Here is a 26,958-nt window from a genome sequence, read left to right as displayed (position 1 = left end):
TCCTGACCGATGATTGTCGGCTCCACCCTGCACGGCGTCGCTCCAGAAGGACTCCGATCCAATTCATCCTCCCCCCACCCCCCCTCCACCACCGGGTCACGTGACGTCATCCTGCTCATCCAATCGAATCCTCTTTGCGGCCGTTTTGAGCGCTCTGGCCGTTTTTTTGTGGAGAGGGGGAGGGGGGAGGGGGGGAGGGAGGGGAGGATTGTTAACGTAAAAATTAACAATTGAATGCAAAGTCCATGATTGGCCTAGTCGATAGCAAAGGATTTGGATGCTAGAGGGGAGTTATAAGGGGCTTAAAATCAGACCTCAAGATCATTTCGAGAGGGATTTTTTCTGAGGATAGACGCTCGACTCATCGCTCTGCAGATTTCCCTTCTCCTGCGAGGCTCAGCCTGGCGAGCACGATTGCTTGGCGACTGGTTGGCGACTTTGCTTCGGGAGAGTTCGTGGCGATCTCTTCAGACGGGTTACAGGGTCATCGATACACCGTGCATCAACAAGTAAGTGTCTTTGTTAGTGGATAACCTGGTAATCGCGTGTGTAGTCCGTCTCACGGGGCGTTTACTGGGTCTCGGTTGGACGTTCGTGAGAGTTTGCTTTGTGGCGATTTGAGCCACGCAGCTTAGAGGGCGCCGTTAACTCTCAACAACACCCGCGACTGTTACTCTGCTCTGTAGAATCAGTCACATGGAGCAGATGAACTCTCCACAGTGCCACGCACACACGGGCGAGAAGCCGTTCAATTGCTCTGTGTGTGGGAAGGCATTTGCATGGAAATCAAATCTTAACACTCACAAGAAAACACACTCGGGTGAGAAGCCGTTCAAGTGCTCTGTTTGTGGGAAGGCATTTGCACGGAAAACAACTCTTAACAGACACCAGAAAACACACACGGGCGAGAAGCCATTCAATTGTTCTCCGTTAGAGAGGACACGGTCATCACCTGAAACAAGCATGCGAAGATCCGCAATGAGAGTGAAGTGAAATCAAAAGGTGAAATGCAAAGTGCTGCAGTGAGTACTGAACAAAATGAGTCTGTCGACCCTATACAGGTGAATCCTCAGAGATGCCTGGATGTAGTGGATGTAATGACTCCTGGCAACAATTCCACTTTCGACCTCATGCAGTTGGATCCTGAGAGATTGCTGGATGTAATGAGCCCTGACCACAATTCCTCTTTCGACCCCATGCAGGTGGATACTGAGAAATGGATGCTGGAGTGGCTGGAGGGTCAAAGTATTGAGGACTTCTGTTAACTCTTGAAGTCCTGGAATGTGCATGTTTGTCTCTCTGTTAGATCAATCGATAAGGTACACATTCTTACTTCCGTTATTTCCAGTACTCCAAGCTAGAGCGATGTTGTGAATGCTCTATGATGTGTTGGGATAAAAAGGAATTCCTTTTAAGTTCCAGAAGTGTTCACTTATTTCAGGATGACAATTTTATACTTCCATAGATGCGTTGCTTCGTCTGGTGGTTGTATCATCGGGACTGTTAAATGTGTGGTGTTTATGGTAGAAGGTGCCACGTGTTGTCATCTTCTCACAGCTGCTTGAGTGTTGTAGTTTATTCTAGATTTCGTCACGTTAAGGTGGTGCTTTGTAGTCATATCGGATTACTTGTTGATGTGGTGTGATGCACAGTGGTTGTGAGGTGGTGCAATTCCTGATTTTACTCTCGTGACTAAGTGGTCTTGTTGAGATAAAGTTGGAGAAAGACTGTGATCATAACGTTGCCCTATATTTTAAACATTTTTCTTAATTTTTAGTCATTGTTTATAAAAAAAAACTACTTCAAAGTGTCGTTGATGATTCAGACTGTGTATCGCTTTTAAATCCTGAAAATCTTGCATCAGTGTAGAGGACATTGCGGGGTGAATATTAACAAATTAACAGGAAGCATGGAATTATGAATGGAGATGTACATCTTTATTCAAACGGAAGTGTACAATTATGCAGTGTGATGTACATACTTATTAAAGTTTAAGTACAATGGCCAGATTAGCTAAGCTATGTTGATTGATATGCCGATTGTTAATGTAAAAATTAACAATTGAATGCAAAGTCCATGATAGGCCAAGTCGAGAACAAAGGATTTGGATGCGAGAGGGGAGTTATAAGGGGCTTAAAATCAGACCTCAAGACCATTTGGAGAGGAATTTTACCGAGGATAGACGCTCGACTCCTCGCTCTGCAGATTTCCCTTCTCCTGCGAGACTCAGCCTGGCGAGCACGATTGCTTGGCGACTGGTTGGCGACTTTGCTTCGGGAGAGTTCGTGGCGATGTCTTCAGACGGGTTACAGGGTCATCGATACACCGTGCATCAACAAGTAAGTGTCTTTGTTAGTGGATAACCTGGTAATCGCGTGTGTAGTCCGTCTCACGGGGCGTTTACTGGGTCTCGGTTAGACGTTCGTGAGAGTTTGCTTTGTGGCGATTTGAGCCATGCAGCTTAGAGGGCGCCGTTAACTCTCAACAACACCCGCGACTGTTACTCTGCTCTGTAGAATCAGTCACATGGAGCAGATGAACTCTCCACAGTGCCACACACACACGGGCGAGAAGCCGTTCAATTGCTCTGTGTGTGGGAAGGCATTTGCATGGAAATCAAATCTTAACACTCACAAGAAAACACACTCGGGTGAGAAGCCGTTCAATTGCTCTGTGTGTGGGAAGGCATTTGCATGGAAATCAAATCTTAACACTCACAAGAAAACACACACGGGTGAGAAGCCGTTCAAGTGCTCTGTTTGTGGGAAGGCATTTGCACGGAAAACAATTCTTAACAGTCACCAGAAAACACACACGGGCGAGAAGCCATTCAAGTGCTCCTTGTGTGGGAAGAAATTTTCACGGAAAACAATTCTTAACAGACACCAGAAAACACACACGGGTGAGAAGCCATTCAATTGTTCTGTGTGTGGGAAGGCATTTGCACGGAAAACAATTCTTAACAGACACCAGAAAACACACACGGGCGAGAAGCCATTCAATTGTTCTCCGTTAGAGAGGACACGGTCATCACCCCGAAACAAGCATGCGAAGATCCGCAATGAGAGTGAAGTGAAATCAAAAGGTGAAATGCAAAGTGCTGCAGTGAGTCCTGAACAAAATGAATCTGTCGACCCTATTCAGGTGAATCCTGAGAGATGCCTGGATGTAGTGGATGTAATGACTCCTGGCAACAATTCCTCTTTCGACCTCATGCAGTTGGATCCTGAGAGATTGCTGGATGTGATGAGCCCTGACCACAATTCCTCTTTCGACCCTATGCAGGTGGATGCTGAGAAATGGCTGCTGGAGTGGCTGGAGGGTCAAAGTGTTGAGTACTTCTGTTAACTCTTGAAGTCCTGGAATGTGCATGTTTGTGTCTCTGTTAGATCAATCAATAAGGTTCAAATGATTACTTCCGTACTCCAAGCCAGAGTGATGTTGTGAATGCTCTATGATGTGTTCGGAAAAAAAGGAATTCCTTTTAAGTTCCAGAAGTGTTCACTTATTTCAGGATGACAACAATTTTATACTTCGATAGATGCGTTGCTTCGTCTGGTGGTTGTATCATCGGCACTGTTAAACGTGTGGTGTTTATGGTAGAAGGTGCCCCGTGTTGTCATCTTCTCATCGCTACTTGAGTGTTGAAGTTCCTTCTAGACTTCGTCACGTTAAGGTGGTGCTTTGTAGTCATTTCGGATTACTTGTTGATGTGGTGTGATGCACAGTGGTTGTGAGGTGGGCCAATTCCTGATTTTACTGTCGTGACTAAGTGGCCTTGTTGAGCTAAAGTTGGAGAAAGACTGTGATCATAACGTTGCCATATATTTTAAACATTTTTCCTTAATTTCTTTATTGTTTGATTTAAAAAAAATACTTCAAAGTGTCGGTTTCAGAATGTGTGTTCGTTGTTCCTATGTTTGATGGCTTGGACTTGTGGACGAATGGCTTCAGTCGATAAGGACGTCAATTTGGAAGGATTAAGACGTTTCCGTGTTTGATTTTGAGAATATTTTATGACTGTAGAATTAATGAAAGTGAAATTATTTTCATAGTTCCTTAACTTGTTTGAAAAAGCGAATTAATAAAGATTTTGATGCGAGTTTTAACGTTGATATTGTTGCAGATTAATAAAGTCCTGATTTGTGTTTTTAAAGATGACTGATCGTAAATTATTGCTACCATTTCCTTCCTTAAAAAGAACATGGACGAGTTGACATTCACACACGAGTGTGCATCCTAACACGACTGTTTATATATATAGCGGTGTGCATTCACACACGAGTGTGCATATACAGGGGTGTACATACATACAGACATACAACGCAGTGTACATTCACAGCAGTGTACGAACACAAGGATTGCGTTCCACTGCGAACACGCACGATTGTACCTGCATACATACACACACACAAACGTATACGGGTTTTCATTCTCAGAAGAAGAGCCACTCCATGTTGTTTGGCATTCCCCTGCCACGAATAAAGTTCTGTATTAACAACCTTCAACTTCATCGGCGTTCCCGGTCGGTAACGCTGTGGTGGATAAGAGCAATGTCCTTGAGGGAAGTCTCGTAGCCACCACAGCGGCCCACGAGGTCTCTGGACGGGTGCGAGGTTGCTGGTAACACCTCCATATTCAATGCAGTTACCGTAACAAAAACACGTCCAAAATATAAAACACGTGCATAAATATTGAGCACATACACAAGAGTATACATACACACTGAAGACTAAAAGTTGATGAGTGATTTTTTTGCGGTACTTTATGTTAAACCACGCTTTCAAGCTAAACCATTCAGATGATTGCTCAAAGTTTATGACTTAAATTAGAACATATCATCCTCGTTTTCTAGAAACACCCCGCTCAACACGAGTGTCCTTAAATATATTTATGACTCAAAGTCAGTACGGTATAAATTTGCACCTCTTAGTCCAAATCAAACTGGACAACAGCATTTTGATTCTTTAGACTATATGTCGTTGTTTAATCCTTTAAACTTGCAGCAGTTTAGAGGACATTGCGGGGTGAATATTAGCAAATTAACAGGAAGCACGGAATTATGCATGGAGATGTACATCTTTATTCAAACGGAAGCGTACAATTATTCAGTGGGATGTACATGCATAGTAAGGTTTAAGTACAATGTGCCAGAATAGCTAAGCCGATCTTGACACCGCTGGTACCAGTCATCGGTAAGTCCACTCAGCTCCACGTCCTCCTGTACCACATCACTCCATCTCTTCTCTAGCCCGTGCCGTGCCCGCCTAGCCCCCTCAATCCGGCCAAACAAAAGCTGTTTCGGCATGCGGTGGCTGGGCATGCGGGCTACATGACCCAGCCATCGCAGCCTTGCCTGCCGGAGGAGCTCACCGATGGGACCTTGCCCAGATCTTTCGAGATTTTGTGAGCTCCTCACACAATCCAGCCTGGTTAATCCCAGGATTGATCGTAGGCAGGCCAGCATAAATGTTTCTAACCGGCGAAGATGTTCCATTTAGGGGGGGGTCCACGTTTCGCAAGCATAGAGAAGGGAGGGGAATGACCGTGGCCGAGAAGACCTGAAGCTTAGTGCGGAGCGACAGACCAGGTAGCTTCCACACGGTGTTACGCAACCGATGAAAAGATATTGCCGCTCGACTGATTCGGAGTGAGACCTCTGCTGTTAAACTGGAGCCAGTCATAAACACACTGCCCAGGTATGGGAAACTCTCCACTCTCTCTCCACAACTGCCCCATCACCGATTGGGAGTTGTGGAGAGGCTGGAGTGTCCGATGGTACAAAATACCCAGGCATACAAAGACAAACACAAAGATCCCCCATATAGCCTTAACAGACTGTAGGGGCAAGTGCTGTTAGCGAGCACCAGCTATGAAGGCCGGAACGGTACACGAGGGGGTGGGTGGCCAGCACCACGCCCGACCGCCTTTGTCTCCCCGGTGGCGATGTTTACACACCGCTACACCAGGTACTCATTTGAGGCTGAGTCGACCTAGGGGAGGCCCGGGACCGGTTCAGATAATCGTCACTGGTGGTGTTGGCCGTGAGCGGGAATCGAACCCGGGTCGCCAGGTTCATAGCGCAGCGTAGCGCTAACCACTACACCACCGCTCCCCACACCCAGGCATACAACACCAACAACAACCGCCATTCGCCACTAAGTGGCGGTGACGTCACCACGACGCTTGTGCCAGGCTATGTGCACCTTGAGGCCACGTGAAGTGTCGAACGCCCGCTGGCAGGAGGTCACGGGGCAGACCCAGGTGCCACGGGTCGACTGACTGAGATGACTGGCTGATGCACCACCTGTGCCCCCTACTGTGCCAACCCGCTGTGCTTTAGCCACCCGGCGCTCCGCTCGCTGTTGTGAGCGTCGCTCCTCCGCCCTCCGTTGTTGTTGTTGGAGGGCGACTGCCTCCAACTGCCCAGTAGCGTCCTTCACGAGCCTCCTCCACAGAGGCCGATCTTGACACCGCTGGTACCAGACATCGGCAAGTCCACTCAGCTCCACGTCCTCCTGTACCACATCACTCCATCTCTTCTCTAGCCCGTGCCGCGCCCCAGGCATACACACACGGGTGGACATGCATACAAGAGTGTGCATACACAACAGGAGCGTGCATACACAGCAGTTGATAATCAAGGTTTTTTTTTTGGGTTAGATTAGATGGCGTTTATTTATAAATGTGTCGTAACCCTCCACCACCCGACACGGCCAATCAGCAACAACAAAAAAGTGTCACGTTGGCAAAAGACAAAAATAGTTCACTACTTAAGAAGTGAATTACTACTTAGTAGTGAATTACTACTTAGTAGTGAATTACTACTTAGTAGTGAATTACTACTTAGTAGTGAATTACTACTCAAGTAGTGAATTATTTGTCTTTACTACTTAGTAGTGAATTACTACTTAGTAGTGAATTACTACTTAGTAGTGAATTACTACTTAGTAGTGAATTACTACTTAGTAGTGAATTATTAGACTTTACTACTTAGTAGTGAATTACTACTTAGTAGTGAATTACTACTTAGTAGTGAATTACTACTTAGTAGTGAATTACTAATTAAGTAGTGAATTATTTGTCTTTACTACTTAGTAGTGAATTACTACTTAGTAGTGAATTACTACTTAGTAGTGAATTATTTGTCTTTACTACTTAGTAGTAAATTACTACTTAGTAGTGAATTACTACTTAGTAGTTAATTACTACATAGTATTGAATTACTACTTAGTAGTGAATTACTACTTAGTAGTGAATTATTTGTCTTGACTACTTAGTAGTGAATTACTACTTAGTAGTTAATTACTACATAGTATTGAATTACTACTTAGTAGTGAATTATTTGTCTTGACTACTTAGTAGTGAATTACTACTTAGTAGTGAATTACTACTTAGTAGTTAATTACTACTTAGTAGTGAATTACTACTTAGTAGTGAATTATTTGTCTTGACTACTTAGTAGTGAATTACTACTTAGTAGTGAATTACTACTTAGTAGTTAATTACTACTTAGTAGTGAATTACTACTTAGTAGTGAATTACTACTTAGTAGTGAATTACTACTTAAGTAGTGAATTATTTGTCGTTACTACTTAGTAGTGAATTACTACTTAGTAGTGAATTATTTGTCTTTACTGCTTAGTAGTGAATTACTACTTAGTAGTGAATTACTACTTAGTAGTGAATTACTACTTAGTAGTAAATTATTTGTCTATACTACTTAGTAGTGAATTACTACTTAGTAGTGAATTACTACTTAGTAGTGAATTACTACTTAGTAGTGAATTATTTGTCTTTACTACTTAGTAGTGAATTACTACTTAGTAGTGAATTACTACTTAGTGAATTACTACTTAGTAGTGAATTACTACTTAGTGAATTACTACTTAGTAGTGAATTACTACTTAGTAGTGAATTATTTGTCTATACTACTTAGTAGTGAATTACTACTTAAGTAGTGAATTACTACTTAGTAGTGATTTACTACTTAGTAGTGAATTACTACTTAGTAGTGAATCACTACTTAGTAGTGAATTATTTGTCTTTACTGCTTAGTAGTGAATTACTACTTAGTAGTGAATTATTTGTCTTTACTACTTAGTAGTGAATTACTACTTAGTAGTGAATTACTACTTAGTAGTGAATTACTACTTAGTGAATTACTATTTAGTAGTGAATTACTACTTAGTAGTGAATTACTACTTAGTAGTGAATTATTTGTCTTTACTACTTAGCAGTAAATTACTACTTGGTAGTGAATTACTACTTAGTAGTGAATTACTACTTAGTAGTAAATTATTTGTCTATACTACTTAGTAGTGAATTACTACTTAGTAGTGAATTACTACTTAGTAGTGAATTACTACTTAGTAGTGAATTATTTGTCTTTACTACTTAGTAGTGAATTACTACTTAGTAGTGAATTACTACTTAGTGAATTACTACTTAGTAGTGAATTACTACTTAGTGAATTACTACTTAGTAGTGAATTACTACTTAGTAGTGAATTATTTGTCTATACTACTTAGTAGTGAATTACAACTTAAGTAGTGAATTACTACTTAGTAGTGATTTACTACTTAGTAGTGAATTACTACTTAGTAGTGAATCACTACTTAGTAGTGAATTATTTGTCTTTACTGCTTAGTAGTGAATTGCTACTTAGTAGTGAATTACTACTTAGTAGTGAATTACTACTTAGTAGTGAATTATTTGTCTATACTACTTAGTAGTGAATTACTACTTAGTAGTGAATTACTACTTAGTAGTGAATTACTACTTGGTAGTGAATTATTTGTCTTTACTACTTAGTAGTGAATTACTACTTAGTAGTGAATTACTACTTAGTAGTGAATTACTACTTAGTGAATTACTACTTAGTAGTGAATTACTACTTAGTAGTGAATTACTACTTAGTGAATTACTACTTAGTAGTGAATTACTACTTAGTAGTAAATTATTTGTCTATACTACTTAGTAGTGAATTACTACTTAGTAGTGAATTACTACTTAGTAGTGAATTACTACTTAGTAGTGAATTACTACTTAGTAGTGAATTATTTGTCTTTACTACTTAGTAGTGAATTACTACTTAGTAGTGAATTACTACTTAGTAGTGAATTACTACTTAGTGAATTACTACTTAGTAGTGAATTACCACTTAGTGAATTACTACTTAGTAGTGAATTACTACTTAGTAGTGAATTACTACTTAGTAGTGAATTATTTGTCTATACTACTTAGTAGTGAATTACTACTTAAGTAGTGAATTACTACTTAGTAGTGATTTACTACTTAGTAGTGAATTACTACTTAGTAGTGAATCACTACTTAGTAGTGAATTATTTGTCTTTACTGCTTAGTAGTGAATTACTACTTAGTAGCGAATTACTACTTAGTAGTGAATTACTACTTAGTAGTGAATTATTTGTCTATACTACTTAGTAGTGAATTACTACTTAGTAGTGAATTACTACTTAGTAGTGAATTACTACTTAGTAGTGAATTATTTGTCTTTACTACTTAGTAGTGAATTACTACTTAGTAGTGAATTACTACTTAGTGAATTACTACTTAGTAGTGAATTACTACTTAGTGAATTACTACTTAGTAGTGAATTACTACTTAGTAGTGAATTATTTGTCTATACTACTTAGTATTGAATTACTACTTAAGCAGTGAATTACTACTTAGTAGTGATTTACTACTTAGTAGTGAATTACTACTTAGTAGTGAATCACTACTTAGTAGTGCATTATTTGTCTTTACTACTTAGTAGTGAATTACTACTTAGTAGTGAATTACTACTTAGTAGTGAATTATTTGTCTTTACTACTTAGTAGTGAATTACTACTTAGTAGTGAATTACTACTTAGTAGTGAATTACTACTTAGTAGTGAATTACTACTTAATAGTGAATTATTTGTCTTTACTACTTAGTAGTGAATTACTACTTAGTAGTGAATTATTTGTCTTTACTACTTAGTAGTGAATTACTACTTAGTAGTGAATAACTACTTAGTAGTGAATTATTTGTCTTTACTACTTGGTAGTGAATTACTACTTGGTAGTGAATTACTACTTAGTAGTGAATTACTACTTAGTAGTGAATTATTTGTATTTACTACTTAGTAGTGAATTACTACTTAGTAGTGAATTACTACTTAGTAGTGAATTACTACTTAGTAGTGAATTATTTGTCTATACTACTTAGTAGTGAATTACTACTTAGTAGTGAATTACTACTTAGTAGTGAATTATTTGACTTTACTACTTAGTAGTGAATTACTACTTAGTAGTGAATTACTACTTAGTAGTGAATTATTAGTCTTTACTACTTAGTAGTGAATTACTACTTAGTAGTGAATTATTTGTCTTTACTACTTAGTAGTGAATTACTACTTAGTAGTGAATTACTACTTAGTGAATTACTACTTAGTAGTGAATTACTACTTAGTGAATTACTACTTAGTAGTGAATTACTACTTAGTAGTGAATTATTTGTCTATACTACTTAGTAGTGAATTACTACTTAAGTAGTGAATTACTACTTAGTAGTGATTTACTACTTAGTAGTGAATTACTACTTAGTAGTGAATTACTACTTAGTAGTGAATTATTTGTATTTACTACTTAGTAGTGAATTACTACTTAGTAGTGAATTACTACTTAGTAGTGAATTACTACTTAGTAGTGAATTATTTGTCTATACTACTTAGTAGTGAATTACTACTTAGTAGTGAATTACTACTTAGTGGTGAATTACTACTTAGTAGTGAATTATTTGACTTTACTACTTAGTAGTGAATTACTACTTAGTAGTGAATTACTACTTAGTAGTGAATTATTAGTCTTTACTACTTAGTAGTGAATTACTACTTAGTAGTGAATTATTTGTCTTTACTACTTAGTAGTGAATTACTACTTAGTAGTGAATTACTACTTAGTAGTGAATTATTTGTCTTTACTACTTAGTAGTGAATTACTACTTAGTAGTGAATTACTACTTAGTAGTGAATTACTACTTAGTAGTGAATTATTAGTCTTTACTACTTAGTAGTGAATTACTACTTAAGTAGTGAATTACTACTTAGTAGTGATTTACTACTTAGTAGTGAATTATTTGTATTTACTACTTAGTAGTGAATTACTACTTAGTAGTGAATTGCTACTTAGTAGTGAATTACTACTTAAGTAGTGAATTATTTGTCTTTACTAATTAGTAGTGAATTACTACTTAGTAGTGAATTGCTACTTAGTAGTGAATTACTACTTAAGTAGTGAATTATTTGACTTTACTACTTAGTAGTGAATTACTACTTAGTAGTGAATTACTACTTAGTAGTGAATTATTTGTCTTTACTACTTAGTAGTGAATTACTACTTAATAGTGAATTACTACTTAGCAGTGAATTACTACTTAGTAGTGAATTACTACTTAAGTAGTGAATTAATTGTCTTTACTACTTAGTAGTGAATTACTCCTTAGTAGTGAATTACTACTTAGTATTGAATTACTACTTAGTAGTTAATTACTACTTAGTAGTGAATTATTTGTCTTTACTACTTAGTAGTGAATTACTACTTAGTAGTGAATTACTACTTAGTAGTGAATTACTACTTAGTAGTGAATTACTACTTAGTAGTGAATTATTTGACTTTACTACTTAGTAGTGAATTACTACTTAGTAGTGAATTACTACTTAGTAGTGAATTACTAATTAGTAGTGAATTATTTGTCTTTACTACTTAGTAGTGAATTACTACTTAGTAGTGAATTGCTACTTAGTAGTGAATTACTACTTAAGTAGTGAATTATTTGTCTTTACTACTTAGTAGTGAATTACTACTAAAGTAGTGAATTACTACTTAGTAGTGAATTACTACTTAGTAGTGAATTATTTGTCTTTACTACTTAGTAGTGAATTACTACTTAGTAGTGAATTACTACTTAGTAGTGAATTGCTACTTAGTAGTGAATTACTACTTAAGTAGTGAATTATTAGACTTTACTACTTAGTAGTGAATTACTACTTAGTAGTGAATTACTACTTAGTAGTGAATTACTACTTAGTAGTGAATTATTTGTCTTTACTACTTAGTAGTGAATTACTACTTAGTAGTGAATTACTACTTAGTAGTGAATTACTACTTAGTAGTGAATTATTTGTCTTGACTACTTAGTAGTGAATTACTACTTAGTAGTGAATTACTACTTAGTAGTTAATTACTACTTAGTAGTGAATTACTACTTAGTAGTGAATTACTACTTAGTAGTGAATTACTACTTAAGTAGTGAATTATTTGTCGTTACTACTTAGTAGTGAATTACTACTTAGTAGTGAATTATTTGTCTTTACTGCTTAGTAGTGAATTACTACTTAGTAGTGAATTACTACTTAGTAGTGAATTACTACTTAGTAGTGAATTATTAGTCTATACTACTTAGTAGTGAATTACTACTTAGTAGTGAATTACTACTTAGTAGTGAATTACTACTTAGTAGTGAATTATTTGTCTTTACTACTTAGTAGTGAATTACTACTTAGTAGTGAATTACTACTTAGTGAATTACTACTTAGTAGTGAATTACTACTTAGTAGTGAATTACTACTTAGTAGTGAATTACTACTTAGTAGTGAATTATTTGTCTATACTACTTAGTAGTGAATTACTACTTAAGTAGTGAATTACTACTTAGTAGTGATTTACTACTTAGTAGTGAATTACTACTTAGTAGTGAATCACTACTTAGTAGTGAATTATTTGTCTTTACTGCTTAGTAGTGAATTACTACTTAGTAGTGAATTATTTGTCTTTACTACTTAGTAGTGAATTACTACTTAGTAGTGAATTACTACTTAGTGAATTACTATTTAGTAGTGAATTACTACTTAGTAGTGAATTACTACTTAGTAGTGAATTATTTGTCTTTACTACTTAGCAGTAAATTACTACTTGGTAGTGAATTACTACTTAGTAGTGAATTATTACTTAGTAGTAAATTATTTGTCTATACTACTTAGTAGTGAATTACTACTTAGTAGTGAATTACTACTTAGTAGTGAATTACTACTTAGTAGTGAATTATTTGTCTTTACTACTTAGTAGTGAATTACTACTTAGTAGTGAATTACTACTTAGTGAATTACTACTTAGTAGTGAATTACTACTTAGTGAATTACTACTTAGTAGTGAATTACTACTTAGTAGTGAATTATTTGTCTATACTACTTAGTAGTGAATTACTACTTAAGTAGTGAATTACTACTTAGTAGTGATTTACTACTTAGTAGTGAATTACTACTTAGTAGTGAATCACTACTTAGTAGTGAATTATTTGTCTTTACTGCTTAGTAGTGAATTGCTACTTAGTAGTGAATTACTACTTAGTAGTGAATTACTACTTAGTAGTGAATTATTTGTCTATACTACTTAGTAGTGAATTACTACTTAGTAGTGAATTACTACTTAGTAGTGAATTACTACTTAGTAGTGAATTATTTGTCTTTACTACTTAGTAGTGAATTACTACTTAGTAGTGAATTACTACTTAGTAGTGAATTACTACTTAGTGAATTACTACTTAGTAGTGAATTACTACTTAGTGAATTACTACTTAGTAGTGAATTACTACTTAGTAGTAAATTATTTGTCTATACTACTTAGTAGTGAATTACTACTTAGTAGTGAATTACTACTTAGTAGTGAATTACTACTTAGTAGTGAATTACTACTTAGTAGTGAATTATTTGTCTTTACTACTTAGTAGTGAATTACTACTTAGTAGTGAATTACTACTTAGTAGTGAATTACTACTTAGTGAATTACTACTTAGTAGTGAATTACCACTTAGTGAATTACTACTTAGTAGTGAATTACTACTTAGTAGTGAATTACTACTTAGTAGTGAATTATTTGTCTATACTACTTAGTAGTGAATTACTACTTAAGTAGTGAATTACTACTTAGTAGTGATTTACTACTTAGTAGTGAATTACTACTTAGTAGTGAATCACTACTTAGTAGTGAATTATTTGTCTTTACTGCTTAGTAGTGAATTACTACTTAGTAGCGAATTACTACTTAGTAGTGAATTACTACTTAGTAGTGAATTATTTGTCTATACTACTTAGTAGTGAATTACTACTTAGTAGTGAATTACTACTTAGTAGTGAATTACTACTTAGTGGTGAATTATTTGTCTTTACTACTTAGTAGTGAATTACTACTTAGTAGTGAATTACTACTTAGTAGTGAATTACTACTTAGTGAATTACTACTTAGTAGTGAATTACTACTTAGTGAATTACTACTTAGTAGTGAATTACTACTTAGTAGTGAATTATTTGTCTATACTACTTAGTAGTGAATTACTACTTAAGTAGTGAATTACTACTTAGTAGTGATTTACTACTTAGTAGTGAATTACTACTTAGTAGTGAATCACTACTTAGTAGTGCATTATTTGTCTTTACTACTTAGTAGTGAATTACTACTTAGTAGTGAATTACTACTTAGTAGTGAATTATTTGTCTTTACTACTTAGTAGTGAATTACTACTTAGTAGTGAATTACTACTTAGTAGTGAATTACTACTTAGTAGTGAGTTACTACTTAAGTAGTGAATTATTTGTCTTTACTACTTAGTAGTGAATTACTACTTAGTAGTGAATTATTTGTCTTTACTACATAGTAGTGAATTACTACTTAGTAGTGAATAACTACTTAGTAGTGAATTATTTGTCTTTACTACTTGGTAGTGAATTACTACTTGGTAGTGAATTACTACTTAGTAGTGAATTACTACTTAGTAGTGAATTATTTGTATTTACTACTTAGTAGTGAATTACTACTTAGTAGTGAATTACTACTTAGTAGTGAATTACTACTTAGTAGTGAATTATTTGTCTATACTACTTAGTAGTGAATTACTACTTAGTAGTGAATTACTACTTAGTAGTGAATTATTTGACTTTACTACTTAGTAGTGAATTACTACTTAGTAGTGAATTACTACTTAGTAGTGAATTATTAGTCTTTACTACTTAGTAGTGAATTATTAGTCTTTACTACTTAGTAGTGAATTACTACTTAGTAGTGAATTATTTGTCTTTACTACTTAGTAGTGAATTACTACTTAGTAGTGAATTACTACTTAGTAGTGAATTACTACTTAGTGAATTACTACTTAGTGAATTACTACTTAGTAGTGAATTACTACTTAGTAGTGAATTATTTGTCTATACTACTTAGTAGTGAATTACTACTTAAGTAGTGAATTACTACTTAGTAGTGATTTACTACTTAGTAGTGAATTACTACTTAGTAGTGAATTACTACTTAGTAGTGAATTATTTGTATTTACTACTTAGTAGTGAATTACTACTTAGTAGTGAATTACTACTTAGTAGTGAATTACTACTTAGTAGTGAATTATTTGTCTATACTACTTAGTAGTGAATTACTACTTAGTAGTGAATTACTACTTAGTGGTGAATTACTACTTAGTAGTGAATTATTTGACTTTACTACTTAGTAGTGAATTACTACTTAGTAGTGAATTACTACTTAGTAGTGAATTATTAGTCTTTACTACTTAGTAGTGAATTACTACTTAGTAGTGAATTATTTGTCTTTACTACTTAGTAGTGAATTACTACTTAGTAGTGAATTACTACTTAGTAGTGAATTATTTGTCTTCACTACTTAGTAGTGAATTACTACTTAGTAGTGAATTATTTGTCTTTACTACTTAGTAGTGAATTACTACTTAGTAGTGAATTACTACTTAGTAGTGAATTACTACTTAGTAGTGAATTATTAGTCTTTACTACTTAGAAGTGAATTACTACTTAAGTAGTGAATTACTACTTAGTAGTGATTTACTACTTAGTAGTGAATTATTTGTATTTACTACTTAGTAGTGAATTACTACTTAGTAGTGAATTGCTACTTAGTAGTGAATTACTACTTAAGTAGTGAATTATTTGTCTTTACTAATTAGTAGTGAATTACTACTTAGTAGTGAATTGCTACTTAGTAGTGAATTACTACTTAAGTAGTGAATTATTTGACTTTACTACTTAGTAGTGAATTACTACTTAGTAGTGAATTACTACTTAGTAGTGAATTATTTGTCTTTACTACTTAGTAGTGAATTACTACTTAATAGTGAATTACTACTTAGCAGTGAATTACTACTTAGTAGTGAATTACTACTTAAGTAGTGAATTAATTGTCTTTACTACTTAGTAGTGAATTACTCCTTAGTAGTGAATTACTACTTAGTATTGAATTACTACTTAGTAGTGAATTACTACTTAGTAGTGAATTATTTGTCTTTACTACTTAGTAGTGAATTACTACTTAGTAGTGAATTACTACTTAGTAGTGAATTACTACTTAGTAGTGAATTACTACTTAGTAGTGAATTATTTGACTTTACTACTTAGTAGTGAATTACTACTTAGTAGTGAATTACTACTTAGTAGTGAATTACTAATTAGTAGTGAATTATTTGTCTTCACTACTTAGTAGTGAATTACTACTTAGTAGTGAATTATTTGTCTTTACTACTTAGTAGTGAATTACTACTTAGTAGTGAATTACTACTTAGTAGTGAATTACTACTTAGTAGTGAATTATTAGTCTTTACTACTTAGTAGTGAATTACTACTTAAGTAGTGAATTACTACTTAGTAGTGATTTACTACTTAGTAGTGAATTATTTGTATTTACTACTTAGTAGTGAATTACTACTTAGTAGTGAATTGCTACTTAGTAGTGAATTACTACTTAAGTAGTGAATTATTTGTCTTTACTAATTAGTAGTGAATTACTACTTAGTAGTGAATTGCTACTTAGTAGTGAATTACTACTTAAGTAGTGAATTATTTGACTTTACTACTTAGTAGTGAATTACTACTTAGTAGTGAATTACTACTTAGTAGTGAATTATTTGTCTTTACTACTTAGTAGTGAATTACTACTTAATAGTGAATTACTACTTAGCAGTGAATTACTACTTAGTAGTGAATTACTACTTAAGTAGTGAATTAATTGTCTTTACTACTTAGTAGTGAATTACTCCTTAGTAGTGAATTACTACTTAGTATTGAATTACTACTTAGTAGTGAATTACTACTTAGTAGTGAATTATTTGTCTTTACTACTTAGTAGTGAATTACTACTTAGTAGTGAATTACTACTTAGTAGTGAATTACTACTTAGTAGTGAATTACTACTTAGTAGTGAATTATTTGACTTTACTACTTAGTAGTGAATTACTACTTAGTAGTGAATTACTACTTAGTAGTGAATTACTAATTAGTAGTGAATTATTTGTCTTTACTACTTAGTAGTGAATTACTACTTAGTAGTGAATTATTTGTCTTTACTACTTAGTAGTGAATTACTACTTAGTAGTGAATTGCTACTTAGTAGTGAATTACTACTTAAGTAGTGAATTATTTGTCTTTACTACTTAGTAGTGAATTACTACTAAAGTAGTGAATTACTACTTAGTAGTGAATTACTACTTAGTAGTGAATTATTTGTCTTTACTACTTAGTAGTGAATTACTACTTAGTAGTGAATTACTACTTAGTAGTGAATTACTACTTAGTAGTGAATTGCTACTTAGTAGTGAATTACTACTTAAGTAGTGAATTATTAGACTTTACTACTTAGTAGTGAATTACTACTTAGTAGTGAATTACTACTTAGTAGTGAATTACTACTTAGTAGTGAATTACTACTTAGTAGTGAATTATTTGTCTTTACTACTTAGTAGTGAATTACTACTTAGTAGTGAATTACTACTTAGTAGTGAATTACTACTTAGTAGTTAATTATTTGTCTTTACTACTTAGTAGTAAATTACTACTTGGTAGTGAATTACTACTTAGTAGTGAATTACTACTTAGTAGTGAATTATTTGTCTTTACTACTTAGTAGTGAATTACTACTTAGTAGTGAATTACTACTTAAGTAGTGAATTACTACTTAGTAGTGAATTACTACTTAGTAGTGAATTACTACTTAGTAGTGAATTATTTGTCTTTATTACTTAGTAGTGAATTACTACTTAGTAGTGAATTATTTGTCTTTACTACTTGGTAGTGAATTACTACTTAGTAGTGAATTACTACTTAGTAGTGAATTACTACTTAGTAGTGAATTATTTGTCTTTACTACTTGGTAGTGAATTACTACTTAGTAGTGAATTACTACTTAGTAGTGAATTACTACTTAGTAGTGAATTATTTGTCTTTACTACTTGGTAGTGAATTACTACTTAGTAGTGAATTACTACTTAGTAGTGAATTATTAGTCTTTACTACTTAGTAGTGAATTACTACTTAGTAGTGAATTACTACTTAGTAGTGAATTACTACTTAGTAGTGAATTATTTGTCTTTACTACTTGGTAGTGAATTACTACTTAGTAGTGAATTACTACTTAGTAGTGAATTACTACTTAGTAGTGAATTATTTGTCTTTACTACTTAGTAGTGAATTACTACTTAGTAGTGAATTACTACTTAGTAGTGAATTACTACTTAGTAGTTAATTATTTGTCTTTACTACTTAGTAGTGAATTACTACTTAGTAGTGAATTACTACTTAGTAGTGAATTACTACTTAGTAGTGAATTACTACTTAGTAGTGAATTATTTGTCTTTACTACTTAAGTAGTGAATTACTACTTAGTAGTGAATTACTACTTAGTAGTGAATTACTACTTAGTAGTGAATTACTACTTAGTAGTGAATTATTTGTCTTTACTACTTAGTGGTGAATTACTACTTAGTAGTGAATTACTACTTAGTAGTGAATTACTACTTAGTAGTGAATTATTTGACTTTACTACTTAGTAGTGAATTACTACTTAGTAGTGAATTACTACTTAGTAGTGAATTACTAATTAGTAGTGAATTATTTGTCTTCACTACTTAGTAGTGAATTACTACTTAGTAGTGAATTATTTGTCTTTACTACTTAGTAGTGAATTACTACTTAGTAGTGAATTACTACTTAGTAGTGAATTACTACTTAGTAGTGAATTACTACTTAGTAGTGAATTATTAGTCTTTACTACTTAGTAGTGAATTACTACTTAAGTAGTGAATTACTACTTAGTAGTGATTTACTACTTAGTAGTGAATTATTTGTATTTACTACTTAGTAGTGAATTACTACTTAGTAGTGAATTGCTACTTAGTAGTGAATTACTACTTAAGTAGTGAATTACTACTTAAGTAGTGAATTATTTGTCTTTACTAATTAGTAGTGAATTACTACTTAGTAGTGAATTGCTACTTAGTAGTGAATTACTACTTAAGTAGTGAATTATTTGACTTTACTACTTAGTAGTGAATTACTACTTAGTAGTGAATTACTACTTAGTAGTGAATTATTTGTCTTTACTACTTAGTAGTGAATTACTACTTAATAGTGAATTACTACTTAGCAGTGAATTACTACTTAGTAGTGAATTACTACTTAAGTAGTGAATTAATTGTCTTTACTACTTAGTAGTGAATTACTCCTTAGTAGTGAATTACTACTTAGTATTGAATTACTACTTAGTAGTGAATTACTACTTAGTAGTGAATTATTTGTCTTTACTACTTAGTAGTGAATTACTACTTAGTAGTGAATTACTACTTAGTAGTGAATTACTACTTAGTAGTGAATTACTACTTAGTAGTGAATTATTTGACTTTACTACTTAGTAGTGAATTACTACTTAGTAGTGAATTACTAATTAGTAGTGAATTACTAATTAGTAGTGAATTATTTGTCTTTACTACTTAGTAGTGAATTACTACTTAGTAGTGAATTATTTGTCTTTACTACTTAGTAGTGAATTACTACTTAGTAGTGAATTGCTACTTAGTAGTGAATTACTACTTAGTAGTGAATTATTTGTCTTTACTATTTAGTAGTGAATTACTACTTAGTAGTGAATTACTACTTAGTAGTGAATTACTACTTAGTAGTGAATTGCTACTTAGTAGTGAATTACTACTTAAGTAGTGAATTATTAGACTTTACTACTTAGTAGTGAATTACTACTTAGTAGTGAATTACTACTTAGTAGTGAATTATTTGTCTTTACTACTTAGTAGTGAATTACTACTTAGTAGTGAATTACTACTTAGTAGTGAATTACTACTTAGTAGTTAATTATTTGTCTTTACTACTTAGTAGTAAATTACTACTTGGTAGTGAATTACTACTTAGTAGTGAATTACTACTTAGTAGTGAATTATTTGTCTTTACTACTTAGTAGTGAATTACTACTTAGTAGTGAATTACTACTTAAGTAGTGAATTACTACTTAGTAGTGAATTACTAGTTAGTAGTGAATTACTACTTAGTAGTGAATTATTTGTCTTTATTACTTAGTAGTGAATTACTACTTAGTAGTGAATTATTTGTCTTTACTACTTGGTAGTGAATTACTACTTAGTAGTGAATTACTACTTAGTAGTGAATTACTACTTAGTAGTGAATTATTTGTCTTTACTACTTGGTATTGAATTACTACTTAGTAGTGAATTACTACTTAGTAGTGAATTATTAGTCTTTACTACTTAGTAGTGAATTACTACTTAGTAGTGAATTACTACTTAGTAGTGAATTACTACTTAGTAGTGAATTATTTGTCTTTACTACTTGGTAGTGAATTACTACTTAGTAGTGAATTACTACTTAGTAGTGAATTACTACTTAGTAGTGAATTATTTGTCTTTACTACTTAGTAGTGAATTACTACTTAGTAGTGAATTACTACTTAGTAGTGAATTACTACTTAGTAGTGAATTATTTGTCTTTACTACTTAGTAGTGAATTACTACTTAGTAGTGAATTACTACTTAGTAGTGATTTACTACTTAGTAGTTAATTATTTGTCTTTACTACTTAGTAGTGAATTACTACTTAGTAGTGAATTACTACTTAGTAGTGAATTACTACTTAGTAGTGAATTACTACTTAGTAATGAATTACTACTTAGTGAATTACTACTTAGTGAATTACTACTTAGTAGTGAATTACTACTTAGTAGTGAATTACTACTTAGTAGTGAATTATTTGTCTTTACTACTTAAGTAGTGAATTACTACTTAGTAGTGAATTACTACTTAGTAGTGAATTACTACTTAGTAGTGAATTATTTGTCTTTACTACTTAGTAGTGAATTACTACTTAGTAGTGAATTACTACTTAGTAGTGAATTACTACTTAGTAGTTAATTATTTGTCTTTACTACTTAGTAGTGAATTACTACTTAGTAGTGAATTACTACTTAGTAGTGAATTATTTGTCTTTACTACTTAGTAGTAAATTACTACTTAGTAGTGAATTACTACTTAGTAGTGAATTATTTGTCTTTACTACTTAGTAGTGAATTACTACTTAGTAGTGAATTACTACTTAAGTAGTGAATTACTACTTAGTAGTGAATTACTACTTAGTAGTGAATTACTACTTAGTAGTGAATTATTTGTCTTTACTACTTAGTAGTGAATTACTACTTAGTAGTGAATTACTACTTAATTAGTGAATTACTACTTAGTAGTGAATTACTACTTAGTAGTGAATTACTACTGAAGTAGTGAACTATTTTCGTCTTTTGTCAACGTGACACATTTTTTTTGCTGATTGGCCGTGTCGGGTGGTGGAGGGTTACGACACATTTATAAATAAACGCGATCTAATCTAACCCAAAAAAAAACTTTATTATGAACAATATATTGGTCGCGAAAGCCTTACTACTACGTGTTAAGCTCTATTTAAAGCTGTTACACTACGTGATGGGTGCTGTGACCAGAAGGATTGCGTTCTACTATACCAACAAATGTGCGAACAAACGATAGTACATACCTGTACACACATTCACACGTGTACATATCCACATGAAACGAGTGTAAATAAACACACGAGTGGACACACACAGCGGTACAGATCCACGTGCATACAAACAGTAGCAGGCTAGGATAGCGGGGTTTCGTGATTATTCTCACTGATTTAGCTGACCATCTGAATCTTAGATGCCCCTCAACACAGAATAACGTTACTCGAATGACAGAAACGCGTGACATTCTAATCCATTCTCTGTATTCTACTACAATTATTAATAATGTTTTAAATAGTGGCCCCATGTTTAATGAGTGTTAGTGAAGTCATTAGTTTTGTTTATTTAATTAAATTATTATTCTTGGTTCTTTGGGTAAAGTCACCACCACCGCGTAGAAGGGAAACAATAAAATAATAAAAATATAAAACAATAAAATAATAAAAATATAAAACAATAAAATTATTGTAAAACAATAAAATTATTATTCTTGGTTCTTTGGGTAAAGTCACCACCTGAGACTCAGCGAGGATCTCTCCGCTTGAGTCTCAGCGAGGATCTCAGCGAGGATCTCAGCGAGGATCTCAGTGAGGATCTCTCCACCTGAGTCTCAGCGAGGATCTCAGCGAGGATCTCTCCACCTGAGACTCAGCGAGGATCTCAGCGAGGATCTCTCCACCTGAGTCTCAGCGAGGATCTCAGCGAGGATCTCTCCACCTGAGACTCAGCGAGGATCTCAGCGAGGATCTCAGCGAGGATCTCAGCGAGGATCTCTCCGCCTGAGACTCAGCGAGAATCTCAGCGAGGATCTCAGCGAGGATCTCAGCGAGGATCTCTCCACCTGAGACTCAGCGAGGATCTCAGTGAGGATCTCAGCGAGGATCTCAGCGAGGATCTCTCCACCTGAGACTCAGCGAGGATCTCAGCGAGGATCTCAGCGAGGATCTCTCCGCCTGAGACTCAGCGAGAATCTCAGCGAGGATCTCTCCACCTGAGACTCAGCGAGAATCTCAGCGAGGATCTCTCCACCTGAGACTCAGCGAGGATCTCAGCGAGGATCTCTCCGCCTGAGACTCAGCGAGGACCTCAGCGAGGATCTCTCCGCCTGAGACTCAGCGAGGATCTCAGCGAGGATCTCAGCAAGGATCTCAGCGAGGATCTCAGCGATGATCTCTCCACCTGAGACTCAGCGAGGATCTCAGCGAGGATCTCTCCACCTGAGTCTCAGCGAGGATCTCAGCGAGGATCTCTCCACCTGAGACTCAGCGAGGATCTCAGCGAGGATCTCAGCGAGGATCTCAGCGAGGATCTCTCCACCTGAGACTCAGCGAGGATCTCAGCGAGGATCTCAGCGAGGATCTCTCCACCTGAGTCTCAGCGAGGATCTCAGCGAGGATCTCAGTGAGGATCTCTCCACCTGAGTCTCAGCGAGGATCTCAGCGAGGATCTCAGCGAGGATCTCTCCACCTGAGTCTCAGCGAGGATCTCAGCGAGGATCTCAGCGAGGATCTCTCCACCTGAGTCTCAGCGAGGATCTCTCCGCCTGAGACTCAGCGAGGATCTCAGCGAGGATCTCAGCGAGGATCTCAGCGAGGATCTCTCCACCTGAGTCTCAGCGAGGATCTCAGCGAGGATCTCTCCACCTGAGACTCAGCGAGGATCTCAGCGAGGATCTCTCCACCTGAGTCTCAGCGAGGATCTCAGCGAGGATCTCTCCACCTGAGACTCAGCGAGGATCTCAGCGAGGATCTCAGCGAGGATCTCAGTGAGGATCTCTCCACCTGAGTCTCAGCGAGGATCTCAGCGAGGATCTCAGCGAGGATCTCTCCACCTGAGACTCAGCGAGGATCTCAGCGAGGATCTCTCCACCTGAGACTCAGCGAGGATCTCTCCACCTGAGTCTCAGCGAGGATCTCAGCGAGGATCTCTCCACGTGTGGTGTTTATGGTAGAAGGTGCCACGTGTTGTCATCTTCTCATCGCTACTTGAGTGTTGAAGTTCCTTCTAGACTTCGTCACGTTAAGGTGGTGCTTTGTAGTCATTTCGGATTACTTGTTGATGTGGTGTGATGCACAGTGGTTGTGAGGTGGGCCAATTCCTGATTTTACTGTCGTGACTAAGTGGCCTTGTTGAGCTAAAGTTGGAGAAAGACTGTGATCATAACGTTGCCATATATTTTAAACATTTTTCCTTAATTTCTTTATTGTTTGATTTAAAAAAAAATACTTCAAAGTGTCGGTTTCAGAATGTGCGTTCGTTGTTCCTATGTTTGATGGCTTGGACTTGTGGACGAATGGCTTCAGTCGATAAGGACGTCAATTTGGAAGGATTAAGACGTTTCCGTGTTTGATTTTGAGAATATTTTATGACTGTAGAATTAATGAAAGTGAAATTATTTTCATAGTTCCTTAACTTGTTTGAAAAAGCGAATTAATAAAGATTTTGATGCGAGTTTTAACGTTGATATTGTTGCAGATTAATAAAGTCCTGATTTGTGTTTTTAAAGATGACTGATCGTAAATTATTGCTACCATTTCATTCCTTAAAAAGAACATGGACGAGTAGACATTCACACCCGAGTGTGCATCCTAACACGACTGTTTATATATATAGCGGTGTGCATTCACACACGAGTGTGCATATACAGGGGTGTACATACATACAGACATACAACGCAGTGTACATTCACAGCAGTGTACGAACACAAGGATTGCGTTCCACTGCGAACACGCACGATTGTACATGCATACACACACATACGTATACGGGTTTTCATTCTCAGAAGAAGAGCCACTCCATGTTGTTTGGCATTCCCCTGCCACGAATAAACTTCTGTATTAACAACCTTCAACCTCATCGGCGTTCCCGGTCGGTAACGCTGTGGTGGATAAGAGCAATGTCCTTGAGGGAGGTCTCGTAGCCACCACAGCGGCCCACGAGGTCTCTGGACGGGTGCGAGGTGCTGGTAACACCTCCATGTTCAATGCAGTTACCGTAACAAAAACACGTCCAAAATATAAAACACGTGCTTAAATATTGAACACATTCACAAGAGTATACATACACACTGAAGACTAAAAGTTGATGAGTGATTTTTTTTGCGGTACGTTATGTAAAACCACGCTTACAAGCTAAACCATTCAGATGATTACTCAAAGTTTATGACTTCAATAGGAACATAGCAACCTCGTTTTCCAGAAACACCCCGCTCAACACGAGTGTCCTTAAATATATTTATGAAACAAAGTCAGTACAGTCTAAATTTGCACCCCTTAGTCCAAATCAAACTCGACGTCTTCATTTTTATTATTTAGACTGTATGTCACTGTCAAATCCTCTGAACTGCTGCAAGTTTAGAGGACATAGCCGGGTGAATATTAGCAAATTAACAGGAAGCATGGAATTATGCATGGAGATGTACATTTTATTCAAACAGAAGCGTACAATTATGCAGTGGGATGTACATACTTATTAAGCTTTAAGTACAATGGCCAGATTAGCTAAGCTAGGTTGATTGATCTGCGTATTGTTAATGTAAAAATTAACAATTGAATGCAAAGTCCACGATAGGCCAAATCGAGAACAAAGGATTTGAATGCTAGAGGGGAGTTATAAGGGGCTTAAAATCAGACCTCAAGATCATTTCGAGTGGAATTTTACTGAGGATAGACGCTCGACTCCTCGCTCTGCAGATTTCCCTTCTCCTGCGAGACTCAGCCTGGCGAGCACGATTGCTTGATGACTGGTTGGCGACTTTGCTTCGGGAGAGTTCGTGGCGATCTCTTTAGACGGGTTACAGGGTCATCGATACGCCGTGTATCAACAAGTAAGTGTCTTTGTTAGTGGATAACCTGGTAATCGCGTTTGTAGTCCGTCTTACAAGACGTTACTTTGTCTCGGTTGGACGTTCGTGAGAGTTTGCTTGTTGGCGATTTGAGCCACGCAGCTTAGAGGGCGCCGTTAACTCTCAACAACACCCGCGACTAAATTTTGATTTAAAGCTTTCGTGACTGCAGTAATTCATATTCTTAGTTTTTTCGGTAAAGTCACGTTGAAGAGAAACAACAAAATAACAAAATATATATAAAACAATAAAAAATTCTCACGACGTTTCGACCATAACTCAAACGGTCATCATCAGGTGTGTCGGTTTGCATAAACGATTGGCAGTTTGCCAGGACTAGTCCATCTATTTTTTGAAAAGAGGAGGGGGGAGACGAAATTTGTTTTTATGTATGCTGTCTGAATAAACACAAGATCCAGGTCCGTTTCAACACATTACATAAAATCCGTGATCTGGTTCCGTCTGTAAAAGATGTGATTCCGGACATACAATACCCTGGTGTCTACAAACTAAGTTGCCTCTGTGGTAGTAGTTACATTGGAGAAACCAAACGCCATATCTCGGACCGCATTCGTGAACATAAAGCAGACCTTAAACACGGTAGGACCAACACCTCGGCCGTAGCAGATCATTGTTCTAATTCAGTAGGCTCACATGCCATTGACTTTTCCAAGACGGAGGTTCTTTGTAAGCCATCTGGCTTCCATGAGAGATTCGTTCATGAGGCTATCCACATATACAAACACAGAGACAATTTCAACCGAGAAGATGGATTCTATCTTAGCAATCATTGGAAAGATTTGATAAATCATTTCAGTTCTTGATTGATTGTTCACGCTTACAGTGCCTTTCAGACAGCATACATAAAAACAAATTTCGTCTCCCCCCTCCTCTTTTCAAAAAATAGATGGACTAGTCCTGGCAAACAGCCAATCGTTGCGCGTGACGCAAACGTTATTTATATATATATATAAATAAATATGCCGTTTTCAAAATAAATTTATGCAAACCGACACACCTGATGATGACCGTTTGAGTTATGGTCGAAACGTCGTGAGAATTTTTTATTGTTTTATATATATTTTGTTATTTTGTTGTTTCTCTTCAACGTGACTTTACCGAAAAAAACTAAGAGCATTTAGATTCTTTAGACTATGTGTCGTTGTTTAATCCTTTAAACTTGCAGCAGTGTAGAGGACATTGCGGGGTGAATATTAGCACATCAACAGGAAGCACGGAATTATGCA

At 35.3% G+C, this 26,958-nt stretch overlaps 1 long non-coding RNA gene across 3 annotated transcripts in view; it reads left to right on the top strand.

The window, feature by feature from the left end:
• The first annotated feature begins 216 nt into the window (after window positions 1-216).
• LOC142907912 (uncharacterized) overlaps window positions 217-26,958 on the top strand; it is a 217,534-nt gene continuing 190,792 nt past the window's right edge. For 2 of the 3 annotated variants that reach the window (XR_012931385.1, XR_012931384.1), the window contains exons 1-3: window positions 217-509; window positions 2,206-2,339; window positions 25,560-25,693. This is a non-coding gene — a long non-coding RNA (uncharacterized LOC142907912). Of the gene's footprint in view, window positions 510-2,205; window positions 2,340-3,285; window positions 4,726-25,559; window positions 25,694-26,958 lie in introns of those variants that run through there. The other variant, XR_012931386.1, reaches the window with a different exon arrangement.

This window comes from Petromyzon marinus, chromosome 85 (genome assembly GCF_048934315.1).
Source record: "Petromyzon marinus isolate PM22_M1 ecotype Great Lakes invasive population chromosome 85, UKy_Petmar_22M1.pri1.0, whole genome shotgun sequence".
In the NCBI taxonomy this organism is placed as follows: domain Eukaryota; kingdom Metazoa; phylum Chordata; class Hyperoartia; order Petromyzontiformes; family Petromyzontidae; genus Petromyzon; species Petromyzon marinus.
The sequence above is the reverse complement of the archived record's forward strand: the minus strand, read 5'-3'. Positions and strand labels throughout refer to the sequence as shown.